Below are 20,444 nucleotides of genomic sequence, written 5' to 3' on the forward strand. Positions count from 1 at the left end.
AATGTTTTTTATCAATTATTATTGTATTGCTGATTTTTGTTACATATCCTCATTGCATTATTCTTTAGATTGGCTGTCCTGACGAAGCGGCAACCCCGCGAAACTAGTCGACGTTGACCAATCAATGAATTGTACAATTATTTGTTTTGCAAATATTTTTATTCAATAAACTTCTTTATATCATTATGTTTTATGTATATTTACCAGTACCGCGATAGTCCCCCCCAAAACCATTGAGTGGGTGGCTCCGGGTCTAGCTTCAGCTACTAGTCCTTTGCCCCTTACACTCCCGCATTTTCTAGTATAAATTGGGATGATGGTACACTTTTATTCAATTTATCATTTTATACATGAGGCCATACTCCCCATTTTTGTGCATAATATTGGGTGGATAACACACCCGTTTCTCTTTTCCCCTGAGTGCCTCTAACTTGCTATTTATTTTAATTACCATCTAATATATCCTAGTCTGCTTGGTGATCCTATTATTGACATTGTTTGCATGCGTGATTGGTTAATAGACATCCTCGGCATTGTATGAGTAGATGTCATTTGTCCAAAATAATGTATTAATTTAATATATGCTTGTATATTAATTGTATGTACCCCATGAATGGCTTGGAATTCTCTCATTAGGGTGGTATTACCTAATAACCATTAACCCTTACCTAAGGTCTTTGTACCATTGCGGATAGGTTACCCTCCTACCGTATAGGAACTATTATGTGTCACTACACTCTCAGTTCCAGCAACCTTAGGCTCTTCCTTTATTCCCTACTGATTTGGAAATTTCAATCTCACTGGGGTACCCTTATATTGGTAAACCCTTCCATATAATTATCTTTTTCCTCTTGCTACTTGTCTCAATATATATACTCCTCTTCTTCTTTACTATTCTACAGGCATTATTAACTTACACTCACATTCCCTCGTCCTAATTTTGGGTCCGATATTCACCTTACTTTACATTTATATTTATTTTCTTTATATATTGACACAGCACTTTATTATGTCCCATTTTCCTTTCCCTTTACGTATTAATTTTTCACTCCTCACCAGTTTAATTTTATTTTAGCTGCAATATTGTGCAGCTTCTTTTCACCATCTTTTTGGTAATATGCACTCGGGTCTAGGGCTCTGTGGCACCTTTATTGGTGGCCGGGGATGTCCCTATCACACCAGATTATATTTATTAATCACACACTTTACTCTCCCACACCTCACCCCCGAGTTTTCATCATCTTTTATATGTTTGCTTCTTATATGTGTATTTTCTTTTTTGCTCTGTTTAAGTGATCTATTTTCTCCTGCCTTGTGTTGTTTTTTAGCTACTAGCTAGGCAACAATGTCTCAGACCAACACCATTAGCATTCTAATTGTGGGACTTACACCCCCACTTGTTATTATTAATCCCCTTTGATCTTATCAATATTATTTAATTCTTAATGTCCTTTTGTATTTCCATTACCCTCTGAGTCCTTTGATGCGGTCCTGGCTGCCTACACCTCCCACCCACGGCGGACTTGTGTCTCCCCTGGTAGGGGTGACACTATGTCTCACCCCCTCTTGTTCCTTCTCAGCTTGGGGCTCCCTGCCCCTTGGCTTGAGTCGACCGTACACGCATAGTAGCGCTTACTGCGCACTTGCATTGTATGGGGAGACTGACCCGGTGACGTCACGGCGCGCGCGTCGAGCGGCGCTCACGGCGTCCCCGGGCTGGGATGCTTACTTAATGGCCGACAGGCCATTGGATAAGCAGCGTTGGTCGGTCCATCGGCGGTCCGATGGCACGGCTGTGATAGCCCAGGACGGGGTCGGCTGCAAATTGGGGCTCTCCCTGGGCGCAGTTCACGCTACCTGCTAGTCCACGCATTACCATGCATCTGTCATCCTCATGGATACCCTTCCTAGATGACTCAATACTGGATTCACCAGTATTTTTGGACCTGTGTTCTTATGCGCCCCTGGTAATTCCCCACTGTGCTGCCTTGTCCATGTCCGCTGTCCGGCAGATCTGGTGTCATTGCACTGGGATTTTATTCCATCTGGCCTGGTTGCAATCCTTACAATTCCCTATCGTGGTAAGTCCCCTATTAAAAATTGTTTCCTTCATCAACCATCTCTGGGTATTCCTCTCCCTCCTTCCCCGTCTTTCCTTCCCCCCCCCCCCCTTCCCTCCGTCCCTGTCCTCCCTTGTCCACTCTAGCTTTCTTCCTATGCCCCCTCATTCTCCCTCCTCTCCCCCTTTCCCCCCCTCCCCCTGTTTCCCTTTCCCCCCCCCCTTTTTCTTTTTCTTTTCCTCTGTTTTTCCCCCTCCCCCCCCCCTTTTTTGCCTCTTCCCTCCCTTCCCCTTTTTCCCTCCCTTCCCCCTTTTTTCCCCCCCTCCCCCCCACCTCCCCCCTTTTCCCTCTCTGCTCTTTCTTTTCTCCCCCCTTTTTCCCCCTCCTCACACCCCTTCCTGCCCCTCCCCCACCCAGCCCATTGACCTTATGGGGTTGAATACTCTCTTATATACATACATATCCTTATATTGTTTATTTACACCCAGAATTTCACGATCAACCATCCCCTTGTCCGCCACGGGGGGACCCCCCATAGGCCGCCTGGTACCGCGCATTATCAATTAACTCATTCGGTAAGCAACTATCAATGTTTTTTATCAATTATTATTGTATTGCTGATTTTTGTTACATATCCTCATTGCATTATTCTTTAGATTGGCTGTCCTGACGAAGCGGCAACCCCGCGAAACTAGTCGACGTTGACCAATCAATGAATTGTACAATTATTTGTTTTGCAAATATTTTTATTCAATAAACTTCTTTATATCATTATGTTTTATGTATATTTACCAGTACCGCGATAGTCCCCCCCCAAAACCATTGAGTGGGTGGCTCCGGGTCTAGCTTCAGCTACTAGTCCTTTGCCCCTTACACTCCCGCATTTTCTAGTATAAATTGGGATGATGGTACACTTTTATTCAATTTATCATTTTATACATGAGGCCATACTCCCCATTTTTGTGCCTCTCATGAAATTCCCCCCCTTTCCCTCCGTTGCTCTGGTGCCCCGCAGCACATACCACGCAAACACTTTTCCTCATCACTCTCCCTGTTCTCCTTTTGCATGTCCTTGAGTATGTCAAATGGATTGATTTGTACTTGCAGTGCATGTTGCACTTATCACCCGTCTGTTCCTTTATTCTTTATGCTCAATAAAAGTTATTTTGATAAAAAAAAAAAAACAGAAGTAAAAGAAAAAAAATCCCCTTTTTTATATTGTTTTTGCAATAAAGCATTCATAAATAGGCAGTTGAGCCTCTAATTTATGGGCCTTAAAGGGGTTGTAGAGTAAATTTATTTTTTAAATAACAAATATGTTATACTTACCTCCACTGTGCTGCTTGTTTTGCACACAGTGTCCCCGAACCTGGTCTTCTGGGGTCCCTCGGCGGCTGTCTCGGCTCCTCCACGCAAGAACTTAACACCTTCATGCGAGCAAGCTTTCTTGAAGGCTTTCTTGATCCCAAAAAAGTGTATATATGTCCGCCATAATGTCGCAGTCCCGATAAAAATCCCAGATCACTGCCATTACTAGTAAAAAATACCATAAATCTATCCCCTATTTTGTAGATGCTATAACTTTTGCGCAAACCAATCAATATACACTTTTTGCGATTTTTATTAACAAAAATATGTAGAAGAATACATATCGGCCGAAAAAATTTCCTTTTTTAAAAAAAAAATTGGGGCTATTTATTACAGCAAAAAATAAAAAATAATGGGGGTTATTTATGAAAGGCAAATTCACTTTGCACTGCAAGTGCAAACTACAAGTGCAGTCGGATCTACAGCGACTGCACTTCCAAGTGCACTTGTAGTGCAAAGTGGATTTGCCTTTCGTAAATAACTTTATTGTGTTTTTTTCCCAAAATTGTTGCTATTTTTTGCTTTATAGTGCAAAAAATTAAAACAGCAGAGGTGATCAAATACCACCAAAAGAAAGCTCTATTTGTGGGAAAAAAGGACGTTAATTTTGTTTGGGCGTACCATCACACGACCGCGCAATTGTCAGTGCCGTATTGCAAAAAATGGCCTGGTCATTGAGCAGCTAAATCTTCCAGGGCTGAAGTGGTTAAATGTACTTAATATAATATATTTTTTTAAACTCTCAGGCCTCGTACACACGACCATTTTCCTCGACAGAATCCATCAAGAAACTTGGTGGCAGAGCTTTTTTGCCAAGGAAAACGGTCGTGTGTATGTTTTTCATCGAGAAAACTGTCGAGGAACTCGACGAGAAAAAAAGAGAACAAGTTCTCTTTTTCCTCAACGGGAGTCTCAATTTCCTCGTCGTGTTCCTCGTCGGGCTGGTGTGTATGCTAAGAAACCCGCGAATGCTCAGAATAAAGTATGAGACGGGAGCGCACCTTTGGTAAAAGTAGCGTTTGTAATGGAGATAGCACATTTTTCACGCTGTAACAGTCTGAAAAGTGCAAATCGTCTCTTACCAAACTTTTACTTAACACGCAGTAACATGAAATTAGCAAAAGCAGCCCCAAGAGTTGTGCCAGTGGAATCGAACTTCCCCTGCCGTTGTATGTGTTGTACGTCACCGCGTTTGAGAACGAGGAGATTTGGTCTTGACAGTGTGTACGCAAAGAAAGCTTGTCACATTTCTCCACAAGCCTGACAAGGAACTAGTCGAGGAAAACGATGCTTCTGCACATTCAGGGCTGCCATCAGGGGGGTACAAACATTACACCTGTAAAGGGCAAATAGATGCAGTTGCTCCAGAGCTTGGCAAATGTGCACAGGGCAGCCATCACAAATTTTGGGACCCCTTACACACCTTACACAGCTTTAGGCAGGGCCCCCTGGAGCAGAGAAATGGGGGGGGGGTGCTGACGGAAAAAACAAGTGTAATCTCTTCTCTCCTGACGTCGCAAGATATTAAGTAAGGGGAGGGGGCGCGGGGACCATCGGGCCCCTTACAGGTGTAATGCAAATAAAAAACAATAATAAAAAAACGTGAGGGGGTGGGTGCCGGCCAGGCCTGTAAGGGGCCCTGGGGACCATTGGGCCCCTTACAGGTGTAAAATAAAAAAAATTAAATAACGGGAGGTGGGCCAGCCGGCCCTTTACAGGTGTAATGTTTGTACCCCCCTGATGGCAGCCCTGAATGTGCAGAAGCTCTGCTGACTTCCATGATCCAAGCAAAAATGCTGTTTTTTTGTACGTGATTGGGTATTCTTTGCAAAGGGAAGCTTTATCTCATTTAAAGGCAAATATGTTTTTATTGCTTTTCAGCAGAGTGATACAACATATACAACCATCAGATGTCTACAATACAGAGGAGTGTATAACAACACATATTGTCTGAGACACTGTATAACATGAGCCCAGGGATGGACTGGTAATTGGGACTACAGGGAGTTTCCCGGTGGGCCGATGGCTCAGTGGGCTGGCTTCAGTGACAGCGGACTGCCGCCCCCCTCTGCTCCTCTGTCTCTCCCTCCCCGCAGAGCTCACCTGGGGGGAACAAAGAAGCAGGAGGAGGAGCATGGGGGACGACAGAGGAGCATGGGGGGAGGGGACAGACAGCTGACTCAACAGCTATGGTCTGGTAGTTTCTTACTTCTGCCCAATCTTGTCCCATAAGGGGGAGCTCCAAACTGATTCTTTGCCCGGGGGAAATAATGTCTTGCGTCCCCACTGGTACTGCCTATAAGAGTACCAGTACCAGCCGTTCTACTCATATAATGTAGAACGGCTAGTGGCTAGTGAAGGGGGAGAGGGGGCTTGGGTGGCCGGGGGGGTGCGGGAGTTGTACGGCCACCATGGGAGAGACTTGTCAAAGTGGGCCAGTCTCGATGAAGTCCAGGGCCAAATTTCTGTCCCAGTCCAGCCCTGCATGAGCCCACTACAAGTCTAATAAATTCGCTACCTTTGTTGGGTAACTAGCAGTGTGAGACAAGGAAAACAAGGAGGGCTATTGAGACAGAGATCAGTAGGACAGCATCTGACCGTCAGGAAAAAAATAAGGAGAAGAAATAGGTAAGGAGAAAGAAGAGAGGAGAGAAGAAGAGATGGAGAAAAAAACAGGGGGGGGATAGAAGGCCGAACCGAACGGGCCGCGACATGTCAACTGTATAAGGTATGCATGGATTGAGCATCAGGGTAAGCTTTACCTCATTTAGTACACAGTCTATTTGCCTTTAGTAAATCAACCCACAGCTAAGGTGCATGGCCTTACATTTTTCAACATTAACTTGCCATAAAATAGCCCATGCTGCCATTTTGGGAAGATCAATCTTTAGTATCCTGCAGAGTTTTAAAGTGGTTCTAAACCCTTAAGGTTTTCCACCTTAATGCATTCTATGCATTCCTATGCATTATGGTTAAATACCTTCTGTGCGGATTCACAACTGTCACAACTTAGGTTGACCACATTTCTAAACTGCCATGCAGGGACACACCCCCTCTCTCACCTTCCACAAAAAAAGATGAGGGGGAGTGGGGGAAATGTAGTCTCGGGGTTGATGGGAAATTTGGCGGCTGGATATTTGTCCGGTGAATGTGCCACTTGCCACCAGATGCAGTGCCGCTTGCCACCCATATCCTGCCACCAGATGCAGTGCTACTGTCACTCCCTCTGCATTAGCCATGTGCGTAGAAGGAAAGGAGTGGCGTCACTATCTGGAGAGTGAAGATCACACCAGTCCCTGCTGCTTGCCGCTGGGTGCCGGAGAAGGAGGTGCCGAAGTGGATGGGGACAGCAGTGCTGCACTAGGCGCAGGCCTCGCTCCCGGTCTCACTGTTTGAGAGTAAATTGTCACTGGTTGTAAGATGCCAGACAGCACTTGCCCTAGCAACCAGTTCCGGAAATGTAGTTATTAGTTAGTAGGGGGTGGCTGTGTCCTCTATTTCATTCCGGGACATTGTATTGTCCCAGAATGAAGGTGCCCAGGACCCAGGACAGACATGTCAATTGCGGGACAGTCCTGGGCAATCCGGGACACGTGGGCATGCTCACGCCGCTGTCTCGCTCCTCATTGGGCAGATTGATAGCAGCAGGAGACATTGGCTTCTGCTGCTGTCAATCAAGTTCTGTGACATGGGAGCAAGGGGTGGAGCTAAGTCTCACTGTCTGTATCAAAGGACGCAGCTGCGGGGTTCGGGAGCGAACACGCACTAGGGCCCCCATGGACACCAGCTTTCCACGGGGGGCACCCACCAAAGTGAAGGGGCCTGGAGCACCAGCAGGGGGACCCCAGAAAAAGAGGATCAGGGCTGTTCTGTGCAAAAGCATTGCACAAAGCAGGTACGTATAACACCTGTGTTACTTTAAAGAAAAAAAATTAAGGTTTACTTTATTAATTCCACATAATTTTGTGTCATCAAAAAAAAAAAACATCAATATAGCTGTCTATTTCATCCATCAGATAATAATGAAATAGATTGGAAGGAATTGGACCCAACACTGATACCTGTGGCACGTCACAACAAATTATATTTTATGAGCCAGGATCAAATACTGTGTGAATTTCCTTTATATGCCGGCACATAACAGAGCATGCAAAGTACACTCTTGGCTGCGTTAACACTTTGCAAAATGCACTTAAATCCCCTAGAAACGTTTTCTAAAATTATATATTCTTTTCAGATTGTGCTTTGAAGTGGTGCTTTCTTTTATTATTTGTACACTTGATGGAACATTTACTATGGGGCCATCAAATGAAGGTGCTAATTCCCTGGAAAGCTTAAGCAAGCCACCTTCTCCATAGTAGGAGCAATTTGGCAAGACAAATCATTAATAGGATAAAATAAAGGAACAAAAAAAATAGAACATATTAAATGCTCATTTGTTCCAGGTTAACAAGTTGGAAAGTACTACTGAGTTTAAAGTGGTTAAAACATGAAAGACACAGGGCGGTCTACTCTTCAGGGATGTGACTAAAAGCCACTTGGCTGTTATACCAGAGGAGTGAGAGGTGACACCCCCCCCTCCCGCTGCCTTCTGCCGCTCTTACCGGGCCTCCCGTCCCACTGGGAGGTCCGATCCGCAATCCAGCACTTCCCCCGGCTAAAGTAAGACTGGCACAAAGCCGGAAACGGCTTTGTGCCAGTCTTCTTTCTGTAAACACGGAAGCGACATCACAACGTCACTTCCGGTTTACTCGGATGCCAATGGCGCAGTTTTAAAAAACAATGACCTCCGATCTCTCCATAAAGAGTACCTGTTACCACCTATTACTGTCACAAGGGATGTTTATATTCCTTGTGACAGCAATAAAAGTGATCACATTTTTTTATAACAAAAAAAAAAATTATAATAAAAAAAAAGAACTTCAGTCACCGCAAACTCACGCAGTAAAGAGAATGCACACGTAAGTTGCGCCTGCATATGTAAACGGTGTTCAAATCACACATGTGAGGTATTGCCGCAATCGCCAGAGCGAAAGCAATAATTCTAGCACTAGAACGCCTCTGTAACTCTAACCTAATAACCGTATTTTTTTTAAAGCGACGCCTATGGAGATTTTTAGGTAGTATGTCGCTATTCCACGAGTGTGCGCAATTTCAAAGCATTACAAGTTGGGTATCTATTTAATCGGCGTAACATCATCTTTCACATTATACAAAAACATTGGGCTAACTTTACTGTTTCCGTTTTTTTTTTATTCGTTAAATTGTATTTTTTCCTAAAAAATTGCATTTGAAAGAACGCTGCGCAAATACAGTGTGACATAAAATATTGTAACAATCGCCATTTTATTCTCTAGATTCTCTGCTACATATATATATATATATATATATATATATATATATATATATATATATATATATATATATATATAGCTACATATATTTATATACAATTTTTGGGGGTTCTAAGTAATTTTCTAGCAAAAAAATACAGATTTTAACTTGCAAGCAACAAATGTCAGAAATAGGGTTTTAAAAAAAATAGGGTTTTAAAGAGCATTTTAAATACTGTTAGGAAGACCGTAAAACATCTATTATCATCCTATAATCCCCTGCACAGCAAAAATGAGATTAGGTTTGGGAGGTACTGCTCTGTGGGGCAGTCAGCCTATAGTGCTATCAGTGTAATGCTCATGGGCAGATTTATAGACAGGTTAAAGGAGAAGTAAGGTCCAGAGAAGCAGTCAGGTGAGAGGAGACGCATGAGCGTGCAAAACTGCAATAAGGAATAGAGCTGTCACTGATAACTATGCAAGACAGGGGCATTCTAATCACAAGAGCAGTTGGACAGAATTGTAAATATTGTGGTAGGTAAATACGTTCTTGTACTTCAGAGGACAAACTGGGTACAAGTGGGCATCTTCGCAATAATGGGGTTAAAAAAAAAAAAGTACAAAAAGAGCAAATAATCTCTACTGTAAGGGGTTCATTTTTTTACTGTGGGACAGTGAAAGTAATATTTACAGTCGCGATTTGCTTTTTTTTACTATGAGGCCTCGTACACACGGCCGAGGAACTCGACGTGCCAAACACATCGAGTTCCTCGGCCAGTTCAGCCCTGAAGCCGCCGAGGAGCTCGGCGGGACGAGAGCTCCCATAGAACAACGAGGAAATAGAGAACATGTTCTCTATTTCCTCGCCGAGGTCCTCGTCGGCTTCCTCGGCCGAAAGTGTACACACGGCCGGGTTTCTCGGCAGAATTCAGCCAGAAACTCGGTCGGAAGCTGAATTCTGCCGAGGAAACTGGTCGTGTGTACGGGGCCTAAGGCTTCATTTCCATGGACGTTTTTGGACGTTTTTACAGCCACTTTTCTGAGCGTTTTTTGCAGCTTAAAAACAGCTCTCCATTTTAGTCTATGGCCTCATGCCCACCATGACGTTTTTGAGCTGTAGATGGCTGAGCCGTTTTTAAGCTGCAAAAAAAAACCAGGACCAGTGCGTTCTGAAGCTCCAGCATTAGAGCTGTAAAAACGCTAGACATTAAAAACGCTCAAAAACGCGCAAAAACGCTACCGCTGTGTTTTTGAGCTCCAGGGCGTTTTTTTTAAACATGGACAGGCGTTTTTAAGCTGTAAAAAAGGCTAAAAAAAAGTGGCTGTAAAAACGTCCATGGAAATGAAGCCTAAAGGGCTAATTTTTTTTTTTTTAACCCCATTATGTTACTGGCCGATTAATCGATTATGAAAATTCAGCCGTTTTTAAGCTGCAAAAAAAAACCAGGACCAGTGCGTTCTGAAGCTCCAGCATTAGAGCTGTAAAAACGCTAGACATTAAAAACGCTCAAAAACGCGCAAAAACGCTACCGCTGTGTTTTTGAGCTCCAGGGCGTTTTTTTTAAACATGGACAGGCGTTTTTAAGCTGTAAAAAAGGCTAAAAAAAAGTGGCTGTAAAAACGTCCATGGAAATGAAGCCTAAAGGGCTAATTTTTTTTTTTTTAACCCCATTATGTTACTGGCCGATTAATCGATTATGAAAATTGTAATCGATTAATTTCATAATCGATTAGTTGTCGATTAATCGATTAGTCGTTCGGCCCTAGAGCGGTGTGTATACCGCTCCTTCACCGCTCCTGCCTATTGAAATCAATGGGACAGTGTGGCTATACCACTGGCAATGCGACTCTGCTGAGGCGCTTTGCAGTGTTTTTTAGCCCATTCTCTGCCACTAGTGGGGGGTAAAACCGCCCCGCTACGGCCGAATAGCGATGCAAAATTGGCTGTAAAAATAGCGGTGCTTTACCGCCGACGCACCTCCTGCCCCAGTGTGAAAGGAGCCTTAGATGTTGGAAAAAAATTAGCAACTCTGAAACAGGAAACCTTGGGCAGTGACCATGGCACTAGCTTAAACTGCAACATAGACAATAATTAAAAGATAAAGAAGATGCATACTCAGTAGGTGATTAAACCAGCTGAAAGTGCTTAAAAACTGAGGGTTTATTATCTGTTTAAGGCTGGCCATACATTATACAATTTTCTTGTACAATTTTCCGTTAGATTTACCAAAACCATATAATATGAGGTCACACTTAAACACTTTCAATTTGAATGCAATCAGGCAGGCCGTTGCACTACATAGTTGTAGGTAAATCTAAAGGAAATTGAATAAGAAAATTGTATAATGTATGGCCAGCTTAAAGTGGATATAAACCTACATTTTATTTTAATTTTTTGCTGTCCCAATGTAGAGTATAATATTTCCTATAATCTGTGCCACACAGAGTTAATCCAGCTCTGAGCAATCTTTTTTTTCAGTGAGATAAACGGACAAACAGGAAAAAACTTTTAGGACTTTGTAGGCACAGTAATGGACCATGTATTATAGAAAAATATAAAATTTATTGAAACAATTTCGACAGATTTTAAGTTCATTGATCATTAACTCCAACTAATTACCTACTGTCCTTTAGAGATGTGATTGCAGTTGCCTAAGGCCTAGTACACACGACCGAGTTTCTCGGCAAAAACCAGCAAGAAACTTGCTGTTTTTTTTTTTTTTGCCGAGGAAACCGGTCGTGTGTACACTTTTCGACGAGGAAACTGTTGAGGATCTCGTCGAGCCAAAAAGAGAGCATGTCTTCTTTTTCCTCGACGGCAATGGAGAAATTTGGCTGGCCGAGATCCTCGACAGCCTAACAAGGAACTCGACGAGCAAAACAATGTGTTTCGCCCATCGAGTTCCTCGGTCGTGTGTACGAGGCTTCAGCGTATGTTCCCTGGTATTGGCATTGAGTATCCCCCTGTTCTGCATGTGAAAAAAATATATAAATTCCTATTTTTTTTAGTAAATACCTGCAAAAGGTAACAAAAATGTGATAAAATAATGAATTTCTATTTGTCTATTGTTGGGGTTCAGTGAGTCAAACAGTGAGCAAAGTAAGGACTGCGCACTCACCAAATACCAGTTTTGAGCGTTGACTTTTATTTATACTAATGAAGCAACAACAATTTTCCCCACATAAGGGATATGTATAATGGAACTCCATAGGGAGAATTATAGATGTCTCTTCAGCTTTGAGCTCTGCCTGTATGTATATGGACCAGACAAGCCTCTGCACACACTCCTGTACAGGCAGAAGCATCTTTTTCTCTCTCGCTCTCTCTCTCTCCAGGGCTCTCCCATAGCCTAGCGGTACCTGTATGTTAATGTGACACCTATGACTTCCTATGACCTATGATTTCCTACAGGATCAAAAAACTGGGGTGGCAATGTGGTGGCCAGGGAACCCACCATTTCTTTCCCTGGCCAGAGCCGGATAGGATTTTAGACTTCTGTCAAAGTCTTTCTTCTTCTGGAGCCCTTTCACCCTCTCTCTGGGGCTGTTTGCCCCTCTATGGGGTTGATTTAGTAAAACTGGAGAGTGCAATAAGGTAAGGAATTTTGAAATGCCTCTCTTGTGATCCTTCAGGTAGGCAGACTGAGAAAATAGCACCAGTCATTTCTTTATAATGATAAATCGCATTCCTAGCTTGTCCTTCTACATAAATGTATTTTTTTTTTATATTAAATACACAATTCCAGGGGTCTTCTAGTTGGTCACTCGATTGGAGGGTTACAGAGTTCTACTTCTTCTCCTCCAGTATTGGTAGTGGGCGATACTCACTGCTGTATAGAACAGGAGGTAGTTAAATGATGGTGGTCGTCATTCAGTTTGGAAGAGGAACGACGAATGGGGGTGAAAAAATGATGTGCAAGACAGCGCTATAGAGTGTAAGTAGTGCTTAAAGGGTCACTAAAGGAGATTTTATTTTTAGCTAAATAGCTTCCTTTACCTTACTGCAGTCCTGGTTTCATGTCCTCATTGTTCGTTTTTGCTTTGATGTTGCTGTAATTCCTCTCTGTTCTGAACACTTCCTGGTTGTCTGTTTCCTGATCACCACAGTACTGGGAGATTTCTCACTGTGGTGACTAATCAAGGAGGTGTGATTACTGTGTGTCAGCGCCAATCCAGTTTTGTTTTACAAAGCATCACTGCCCTCTATTGGCTCTTTGTCTCTGTACATCAGAGAACCAGGAAACAACAGCAAAAACTAAACTAAACTGCAGGTACCTTATATGATTGTTTTTTATCTATCTATTAAAACAATGAAAATAGGCTTTATCCCTACTCAAAATATTCCTGCTTAATTTTCGGTGATGAACACAACTGTAAAAACGTGTATCCAAAATAAATATATTTGATTTGGTTTTGTGTCTATCACTTCTACACATAGCCTGTGTATCACAGCTAGCTGTCTTGTTCATTCTTTGCTGGATTAATTCCATTTATTTCCATTTAAGCTGCTTGTTCAGGTCTCAAATTAACTGCTAGTGGCTTTTCTTTTTTTAAACAAAAAGTATTGATTTCAGATCACTGTTTCCAAGCAGCATTTTCTTTTATTTTTTCTCCGTTCCCATCTTTCTTCTCTTTTTTCATTGTCCAAACAGCTCTCAGTAGGTGTTTTTTCCTCATTTATAGCTGCAGATGCTTTCACTTTTAGCAACAGAAAGAGAAAATAGAGCTGGAAAAATTGCTGTGTTCAGCATAAGTGTCTTTTAATCCCTGTTATTGCCTGTCATTGTGAAATGTCTAAGAATCCAGTAACACAGCAAACTACATCAGTCAGAGCTGGCTGTAAATGTACTTGTAGTCAGTAAAAATTCTCTATCAACAAGTAATAAAGTCTTCAAGAACAGGCATTAAGATGACAATTCTGGTATTCACCAAAAGCACTTGGGTGATTGAAAGTATATGTGAGCTGGTGGAAATTGCTGGGAATTTATTATTGTCAAGAGTATAAACATTATATTGCTCTAATTAGTTTAGGAAAGTGTAGATAAAGTAAATAAGGTAAGCTGAGCCATAGAGTCTTTTAAGTTCTGTTCCCGTGAAGGATGCCTAAAGCAAGATGTGAAGCCTCTCAATTTTGAGCAGCCCACCCAACCTCAAATGGTGCCTGATGAACTGCCATCTACCCTGGTTGGTGTTCTGAGCATTTAAAGCGGAGTTCCGGCCACAATTTCACTTTTTAAATATAAATACCCCTGTAATACACAAGCTTAATGTATTCTAGTAAAGTTGGCCTGTAAACTAAGGTCCGTTTTGTTAGGTTGTTACAGCATTTAGACACTTTATAAAATAGAAATTTACTGGGTCCATCTTAAGTGTGGGCATCATGAAGCCAGACTGTATGACTTCCTGGATTTCAGCCTTGCAGATCTCGCACATGCTCAGTGCTGCACAAGCAGTGTCAGATCAGGTTTCAGCACCTGTGCTGTCCAAGTCACATGATTCTTTGAGACTGGGGAGTGCACAGACTCCTGGAAAGTTACACCCACTACATTCCCAGGAGTCTGTGCGGTGTAGGTTAGGAAGCATTAAGCACCTAGGTGCAGGAAGTGGGAAGAATAACTATTCTGCCTAGCAACAACACTTTGAAGGCATCTAAAAAAAAAAAAAAAAAAAATCGTAAAGGACTAATGACATTTTTTTTAAAACTACTGATGTAATGTTATATTTATGGGTGGAACTCCTCTTTAAGGTAGGCATTACAAAGGAATAGTGCAAAAAAAAAAAAACTGTGCTACCCTCTGTGTATCAGCCTGTAATTTATATTTCAAATAAAAATAGTGATGTTAATAATTACTGTTTTTCTGTATTTTTTCCAAAAACATCCAATACACACCATGCGTAGAAACAATTCATGAAACCAAACTAGATGAAAGTGGTCAGTGCTACTAAAATATGGTGCAAAATTAATTTAAAGTGGAAAAAGTCCACTCAAAAAAGGTGCTTCAAAATAAAGTCCTTCAAATACGTGTTTCAACAGTTCTTGTAATTTTTCCTCTGTGGCAAAGTGGCATAGCTTCCTGATGACATCCTGAAAGTGAACAAAATGGGGAGTATGGCCTCATGTATGAAATAATAAAATGAATAAAAGTGTACCATCATCCCAATTTATAATAAAAAATGGGGGAGAGTGGGGGGGAAGGGCTAGTAGCTGAAGCTAGACCCAGAGCCACCCACTCAATTGGTTTGGGGGGGACTATCACGGTACTGATAAATATGCATAAAACATAATAATGTAAAAAAGTTTATTGATTAATTAAAATTGCAAAACAAATAATTATACAGTTCATTGATTGGTCAACGTCGACTAGTTTCGCGGGGTTTCCGCTTCGTCAGGACAGCCAATCTATAGAGTAATGCAATAAGAATATGTAACAAACATCAGCAATACAGTAATAATTAATAAAAAACTTTGGTAGTTGCTTACCGAATGAGTCAATTGATAATGCGCGGAACCAGGCGGCCTACGGGGGGTCCCCCCTTGGCGGGCAGGGGGATAGTTGATCGTAAAGGTCTGGGTGTAAATAAACGATATAAAGATATATATATATGTATATATGTTTAACCCCATAGAATCGGTGGGTAGGGAAGGGTATAAGGGGGGGGGGGGAAGAGGGAAAAGGAGGAGGAGAGAAAGGAAGAGGGAAAAATGGGAGGCAGGGGGGAGAGGAAGAGGGGGAATTGAGAGGGGGAGGAAGGGGGGAAGGGAGGAAAAAAAAAAAAAAGGGGGGGGGGAGGCAATCGGAAAGGAAGAGAAAAAGGGGGGGGAAGAAAGAAAATTAAGGGGGGGGGGGGGGGAGAGTGGAGAGGCATGGGAAGGAGGGTGGAATGGGCGAGGGAAGACAGGGATGGTGGAGAAAGGGGGGAGGGAAGGGAGTGGGAAGGAAGGGGGAGGGAAGGGGGGTAGGGAGGAGGAGCACCCACGGATAACTAGTGAGGGAAAGATTAAATGGGGGACTTACCACGATAGAAAATTGTGAGGAATACAACCAGGCCAGGTGGAATAAAGTGCTGGTGTAATGGCCCCAGATCTGCCGGACAGAGGACGTGGACAAGGCAGCACAGTGGGGAATTACCAGGGGCGCATAGGTACACAGGTCCAAGGATACTGGCGGGTCCAGTATTAGGTCATCTAGGAAGGGTATCCATGAGGATGACAGATGCATGGTAATGCACGGACTAGAGGGTAGCGTGAACTGCGTCCAGGGAGAGCCCCAATCTGAAGCCGACCACATCCTGGGCTATCACAGCCGTGCCATCGGACTGCCGATGGACCGACCGACGCTGCTTGTCCAATGGCCTGTTGGCCATTAAATAAGCATCCCAACCCGGAGACGCCGTGAGCGCCGCTGGACGGCCGCGCCATGACGTCACCGGGTCAGTCTCCCCGTACGACGCAAGTGCGCAGTAAGCGCTACTATGCGTGTACGATCGACTCAAGTCAAGGGGCGGAAGGCCCCAAGCCGAGAAGGAACAATAATTAATTTTCAGCCCATTCCACCCTCCTTCCCATGCCTCTCCACTCTCCCTCCTCCCCCCCCTTAATTTTCTTTCCCCCCCCCCCTTTTTCTCTTCCCTTCCGATTGCCTCCCCCCCCCTTTTTTTTTTTCCCTCCCTTCCCCCCTTCCTCCCCCTCTCAATTCCCCCTCTTCCTCTCCCCCCTGCCTCCCATTTTTCCCTCTTCCTTTCTCTCCTCCTCCTTTTCCCTCTTCCCCCCCCCCCTTATCCCCTTCCCTACCCACCGATTCTATGGGGTTAAACATATATACATATATATATATCTTTATATCGTTTATTTACACCCAGACCTTTACGATCAACTATCCCCCTGCCCGCCAAGGGGGGACCCCCCGTAGGCCGCCTGGTTCCGCGCATTATCAATTGACTCATTCGGTAAGCAACTACCAAAGTTTTTTATTAATTATTACTGTATTGCTGATGTTTGTTACATATTCTTATTGCATTACTCTATAGATTGGCTGTCCTGACGAAGCGGAAACCCCGCGAAACTAGTCGACGTTGACCAATCAATGAACTGTATAATTATTTGTTTTGCAATTTTAATTAATCAATAAACTTTTTTACATTATTATGTTTTATGCATATTTATCAGTACCGTGATAGTCCCCCCCAAACCAATTGAGTGGGTGGCTCTGGGTCTAGCTTCAGCTACTAGCCCTTCCCCCCCACTCTCCCCCATTTTTTATTATAAATTGGGATGATGGTACACTTTTATTCATTTTATTATTTCATACATGAGGCCATACTCCCCATTTTGTTCATAATATTGGGTGGATAACACACCCGTTTCTCTTTTCCCCTGAGTGCCTCTAACTTGCTATTTATTTTATATACCATCCAATATACCCTAGTCTGCTTAGTGATCCCATTATTGACATTGTTTGCATGCTTGATTGGTTAATAGACATTCTCGGCACTGTATGAGTGGACGTCATCTGTCCAAAATAATATATTAATTCAATATATGCTTGTTATTCCATTTTTGATTTGATATAAATATACTAATTATATGTACCCCTTGAATGGCTTGAAATTCTCTCATTAGGGTGGTATTATCTAAGAATCATTGACCCCTATCAAAGGTCCATGTACCATTGCGGATGGGTTACCCCCCTACCGTATAGGATTTATTATGTGTTATTCACACTCTTAATTCCAGCAAACTTAGGTTCTTCCTCTATTCCCTATTTATTTGGGAATTTCAACTCCACTGGGGTACCCCTGTATGGGTAATCCTTCCCATACAACTATTTTCTTTAATTCGCTACTTGTTCTAACATGTACACTTTTTCGTTTCTTCTTTATTATTCTACAAGCACTATTAATTTACACTTACACTCCCCCGTCCCAATTTTGGGTTCGATATTCACCTTCTATTACACCCATTTTTCCTTCATACCATTGTCACGGCACCTTACTGTGTCTTTATTTTCTTTCCTTTCACTTATCACCTTTTCACTCCTTATTATTTAATTTTCAGCCGCAATATTTTGCAGCACCTTTTTCACTATCTTTTTGGCAACATGCACTCGGGTCTAGGGCTCTGTGGCACTTTTTATTGGTGGCCTCTAATGCCCTATCACCCCAGATTATATTTAATAACCACACAACCCATTCTCCCGCACCTCACTCCCTAGCCTTTACCATCCCTTGTATGTGTGTCACTTATATGTGTATTTTCTTTTTTGCTTTGTTTAGTGATCTATCTCCTCCTGCCTTGTGTTGTTTTTCAGCTATCAGCTAGGCAACAATGTCTCAGGCCACCACTATTAGCATTCTTATTGTGGGACTTACACGCCCACTTGTTACTATTATAATTCCTTGATTTTATCAATTTTATTTATTTTTCAATTCCCTTGTATTGTATTTCCATTACCCTCTGAGTCCCTTGATGCGGTCCTGGCTGCCTGCACCTCCCACCCACGGCGGACTTGTGTCTCTCCTGGCGGGGGTGATACTCTGTCTCACCCCCTCTTGTTCCTTCTCGGCTTGGGGCCTTCCGCCCCTTGACTTGAGTCGATCGTACACGCATAGTAGCGCTTACTGCGCACTTGCGTCGTACGGGGAGACTGACCCGGTGACGTCATGGCGCGGCCGTCCAGCGGCGCTCACGGCGTCTCCGGGTTGGGATGCTTATTTAATGGCCAACAGGCCATTGGACAAGCAGCGTCGGTCGGTCCATCGGCAGTCCGATGGCACGGCTGTGATAGCCCAGGATGTGGTCGGCTTCAGATTGGGGCTCTCCCTGGACGCAGTTCACGCTACCCTCTAGTCCGTGCATTACCATGCATCTGTCATCCTCATGGATACCCTTCCTAGATGACCTAATACTGGACCCGCCAGTATCCTTGGACCTGTGTACCTATGCGCCCCTGGTAATTCCCCACTGTGCTGCCTTGTCCACGTCCTCTGTCCGGCAGATCTGGGGCCATTACACCAGCACTTTATCCCACCTGGCCTGGTTGTATTCCTCACAATTTTCTATCGTGGTAAGTCCCCCATTTAATCTTTCCCTCACTAGTTATCCGTGGGTGCTCCTCCTCCCTCCCCCTTCCCTCCCCCTTCCTTCCCACTCCCTTCCCTCCCCCCTTTCTCCACCATCCCTGTCTTCCCTCGCCCATTCCACCCTCCTTCCCATGCCTCTCCACTCTCCCTCCTCCCCCCCCTTAATTTTCTTTCTTCCCCCCCCTTTTTCTCTTCCTTTCCGATTGCCTCCCCCCCTTTTTTTTTTTTTTTCCCTCCCTTCCCCCCTTCCTCCCCCTCTCAATTCCCCCTCTTCCTCTCCCCCCTGCCTCCCATTTTTCCCTCTTCCTTTCTCTCCTCCTCCTTTTCCCTCTTTCCCCCCCCCTTATACCCTTCCCTACCCACCGATTCTATGGGGTTAAACATATATACATATATATATATATCTTTATATCGTTTATTTACACCCAGACCTTTACGATCAACTATCCCCCTGCCCGCCAAGGGGGGACCCCCCGTAGGCCGCCTGGTTCCGCGCATTATCAATTGACTCATTCGGTAAGCAACTACCAAAGTTTTTTATTAATTATTACTGTATTGCTGATGTTTGTTACATATTCTTATTGCATTACTCTATAGATTGGCTGTCCTGACGAAGCGGAAACCCCGCGAAACTAGTCGACGTTGACCAATCAATGAACTGTATAAATATTTGTTTTGCAATTTTAATTAATCAATAAACTTTTTTACATTATTATGTTTTATGCATATTTATCAGTACTGTGATAGTCCCCCCCAAACCAATTGAGTGGGTGGCTCTGGGTCTAGCTTCAGCTACTAGCCCTTCCCCCCCACTCTCCCCCATTTTTTGACATCCTGAAAGTGACAAAACGTGTAAGGGTGGGGACTTCCGGTAACACATCACTTTTGCTAGTTGGAGCCCATGCTGGTTCCTGGAAGAATCTAAGCAGGGGCAGTTCCTGACAATAATTGGCAAATCATCCAGGTGTCAGGGTGGCAGCAGTAATTGTGAGTGCAATCATTTTTATTAACCTGTGAGTGGACTTTAATAAGGTACTGCTCTATGATGGCTATTTTGGTTCCTTCTCTTGTATAACAACATGAGCATGGAGTATACTGGCTATTGGAGAGCATAAAGTGGATAAGTGGTCACAGCATATAACGACCTCCCTAAGAATAGGCTTAGGTTGTCAATATATTCCAGTGAGTGCAATCCCAGTTGGGGGGCTGGGGGGGGGGGAGGAATTTGATGGGATACTTGAGTGGAGCTTCTTCCTTTGCCCAGCACAGTCACTTTAGCTCAGAGGAAAAATTGCAAGAACTGTTGAAACACGTGCATAAAGCAATTTATTAATTAAATTAATTTTAAGTGGACAGTTTTGCCAATTATTGTCAGGAACCAACACTGCTTTGGTCCGTCCAGGAGCCAACGTGCAATCCAACTAGCACAAGTAATGCAGTATGATAAGTCCCCACCCCTATGCATTTTGTCACTTCTAGGACATCGTAAAGAAGCAATGCCACTTTGGTAAAAATGGTAAGAACTGTTAAAACACAATTGTTTGAAGTACTTTATTTTGAAGCACATTTTTTAAGTGGACTGTTTACACTTTGAATGAACTTT

At 43.3% G+C, this 20,444-nt stretch overlaps 1 protein-coding gene and 2 long non-coding RNA genes across 3 annotated transcripts in view; 2 read left to right on the forward strand and 1 right to left on the reverse strand.

Annotated features, from left to right (window-relative positions):
- ZNF385C (zinc finger protein 385C) overlaps positions 1-20,444 on the forward strand; it is a 541,366-nt gene that overhangs the window by 343,755 nt on the left and 177,167 nt on the right. The window lies entirely within an intron of this gene.
- On the reverse strand, positions 15,122-16,284 carry LOC120918674. Its single transcript, XR_005744464.1, has 3 exons — positions 15,778-16,284; positions 15,243-15,329; positions 15,122-15,161 (listed from the first exon to the last, which is right to left on the reverse strand). It is a non-coding gene; the product is annotated as an uncharacterized LOC120918674 (long non-coding RNA).
- On the forward strand, positions 19,275-19,553 carry LOC120918675. The gene is made up of 2 exons (XR_005744465.1): positions 19,275-19,357; positions 19,439-19,553. It is a non-coding gene; the product is annotated as an uncharacterized LOC120918675 (long non-coding RNA).

The sequence above is a fragment of the Rana temporaria genome, chromosome 12 (genome assembly GCF_905171775.1).
Source record: "Rana temporaria chromosome 12, aRanTem1.1, whole genome shotgun sequence".
Lineage (NCBI taxonomy): Eukaryota > Metazoa > Chordata > Amphibia > Anura > Ranidae > Rana > Rana temporaria.